This window comes from Onychomys torridus, chromosome 15 (assembly GCF_903995425.1).
Source record: "Onychomys torridus chromosome 15, mOncTor1.1, whole genome shotgun sequence".
In the NCBI taxonomy this organism is placed as follows: domain Eukaryota; kingdom Metazoa; phylum Chordata; class Mammalia; order Rodentia; family Cricetidae; genus Onychomys; species Onychomys torridus.
Window position 1 is genome coordinate 70,933,181 of NC_050457.1, and position 3,405 is coordinate 70,936,585.

Sequence of the window (3,405 nt, forward strand, 5' to 3'; positions counted from 1 at the left end):
AAATCCATGAATATTTGGGCATCACAAATTGGTCCTAATGGGTTTTTAAACAACCCAGAAATGGATGGGAATGAAAGGGCAGATGGACCTGGGAAGAGTTGAAGGTATGAAGGTGCATATGATCAAAGCACATGCAGAACTCTCAAAGAACTAAGAAAGCTATTTTTAAATTAACTTTACAGCTAGAAGGAGGGATAACACATCAATTGTTGGCACCATGAGTAACCTCCTTTCTTAGGATAGCAATCAAGCAAAATCACCCCAAACTCACAAATACAATGTGTGGAAGGTTCATTTCTCTCTCTCAAGGTTAAAATGATGAGAAGACAGTCTTTAAACAGCAGGGCCCACGTGACTGTAGGTTTGATGGCATATGCTGCACATTGTGGGGTGGTGCAGTCCCTGAGCAGCACTGAATACGAAGGTTGTAACTCACATTTACTGTCCTGGAACAAGCTGCTGAGGGGGAAGAGGGACTGCACACTTGTAGGAATATGAAAATATTCTTACACTTGTGTAAATCTGAACCCATTTGTATGAGCATGTGCAGTGTTATGAGGACAAAATTTGGGAAATTTAGTGATCATGGGAGGTCACTATGTCCAATGTGGTGTTATCATTTTTGTTTTTTTCTATATTTTAATGAAACTATATTTCTATCATATGGCTATAAAAATTTTCTGCCTTTCATTTTTTTTTCTTTCTCTCTCCCTTACTTTTTTCTTTCTTTGATTTAAATTTTGGGCACCATGCTAATAGGAACTAAAAACCCAAACAGACTATCTAAATTTTAAATCAAATTAAGAAATGGAACCCCACCTTCCATCAACTAGTCAGAAGTTTATCAGAAATTCCATCCCCTTTTATTATAAACAGTTGAGTAAAGAGTATGTGGATTTTGAAGGATTTGATAATCATTATAACATTAAAATTAAACTGGTTTGAAATGATACTATATTCAATGATAAACAGAAGCAGAAGAATGAGTAGGGGCTCCTGAGGATGCTCAGGGCAGTGAAGCTGTTCTTTATGCACTACCATGATAGACACATGACATTATGTATTTGCCCAAATATACGGAATGTACAACACCAAGAATGTAAATTCTTGGTGCTAATGACATATCAGTGTAGGATCAGTAGATACAAAAACAGTTGATGGTGAGACAGAGTGTGTTGTGGAGGTAAGAAGCCATGGAGCCATTCCCAAACCTTCTGCTCAATTGTTATGAACCTAAAAATACATCATCTAAAAAACAAACAAAACTAAGTAGGCTAGAGAGATGCTAGAGCACTTTGTTGACCAATTATGAGGACCAGAGTTCAGATCCAAGCACCCATGTAACCAGTCAAATGTAATGCAAACACCTAGAATATAGTTCTAAGGGATTAACTATCTGACAATCTATGCAAGCTTGAATGTGTATATCTACATACATACATGATCTTCCACACATACAAACCTACAAATACATATTTCATACATATATACACACATACATAAAGTCTTTTAAAAATATAACATTCGCTCTGATTTTGAGAAAGGACACCAACAATGAGTTGCTGTATTTATAGGCCAGGCACATTCATGTGAGCAACTGTGATTTTATCTTTCAGTGTTAGTTCTCTGATCAGTTGATTTTTTTTTTAAACAGATTTAATTCACTTTATTTTTCTTGTATAAAAACCCTTATGTAGTGGCCACAGCTGGAGCCTGGGTCCTCTGAACAGACACTTTGGTGTGGGTTTTCACAAAATGGTCAGTGAATTCCTCCTGATAAGGAGATTTGGTGAACACAGTCTCTTTCCAGAGGTCGGGGGTCAGGTAGCTGTAGGTCTTGGAGATGGCATCAAAGGTGGCCTTGGCAAAGTTTCCCAGGGTGGTAGTGCAGCCCCTGGCTGATGTGTAGCAGTCATCAGTACCAGCCATCAGCACTAACTTCTTAGGCACAGGAGCAGAGACAATGCTAGTGCCTCTGGGGGCAGGGATGAGACGCACCAACACAGAGCCACAGCGGCCTGTCACTTTGCACGGAACAGTGTGGAGCTTGCCAATCTTGTTCCCTCAGTAGCCTCTCCACACAGGGACAATGGACAGCCTGGCCAAGATGATGGCCCTGGATGGCAGTGGCTACTTGCTTGGAGCATTTTAACACCAAGACCAACATGACCATTGTAATCCCCAATAGCAACAAAAACCTTGAACCTGGTCCGCTGGCCAGCCCGAGTCTGCTTCTGCACTGGCATGATCTTTAGAACCTCATCCTTTAGGGATGCGCCCAGGAAAACGTCAATGATCTCGGATTCCTTAATGGGGAGGGAGAACAGGTAGATCTCCTCCAGGGACTTGATCTTCAGGCGGCCCAGCTTGGTGATGGGGATCCACTCCTTGTCTTCAGCTTTACCTCAACGAGCCGTGCAGCCTCAACCACGGCCACGGCTCCGACCACGACCGCGGCCTCTAAGGCGGCTGACGAATCCTCGACAGAAGCCGCCACTGCTTCCTAGTCCTGGGCCCCCGGGTCCTCCGGGCCCTCCCGCTGCACCAGCGTCTTCCACCATTTGGTGTTTTCCCGAAGAAGAAGAAGCCTGATCAGTTGATTCTTAAACATGCCTACAAAACCAAGTTTCTTCTCTGAGGTATTTAAGATGATTTTTGTATCTGATTATTAATATGGAAATTATTATAAATTTTACTTTCATCCCTACTCTCTCCATATCTTTTGCTAAATCTTTAAGATACATTTTATTAATGCATTCAGTAAAACAAAGAAGTGAATTTACAGGATAAATTATTTTACAAAAATTGTCTTATTGTAAGAAGTGTACAATGAAACACTTTAAAATGCTATTCTTAATCACGTAAAAGAGACATGTATTTTAAAGAAGCTTAGGAGAAAACGATGAATATTTATTTAAAACATGCTTTTAACTAAATGGAATTGTATCACTTTCCCCCATTCTGTGGTGATATATTGTTTGTAATCTAACAAATAAAATTTGCATGAAGATCAGAGGACAGAACCAGCCACAGAGTTAGCCCTAGAGGTCAGGCAGTGGTGGTTCACACCTTTAATCCTAGCACTCAGGAGGCAGAGTCAGGGATCTGTCTGGATTTCTGTGAGTTCAAAGCCACACTGGGCCATATGAGATTAATCCAGTCTAAAAGAGAAACAGAGCCAGGCAGTGGTGGCTCACACCTTTAATTCCAGCACTAGGGATCACATATCTTTAATTCCAGCACTAGGAAGGTTGAAACAGGAAATGATCTAGCTGGGCAGAGAAAGGAATATAAGGCCGGAGGAGATAGGAACTCAGTCCATTTCAGGCTGAGGAGTTGGGGAGGTAAGAGATGGTGGCTGTGGCTTACTCTGCCTCTCTAAGCTTTCAGCTTTCACCCTAATAC

The 3,405-nt window shown here is 41.2% G+C and overlaps 1 pseudogene; it reads right to left on the reverse strand.

Moving 5' to 3' along the window:
• Nucleotides 1–1,689: 1,689 nt before the first annotated feature.
• Nucleotides 1,690–2,561, reverse strand: LOC118596523 (annotated as a pseudogene).
• Between the last annotated feature and the right edge of the window lie 844 nt (nucleotides 2,562–3,405).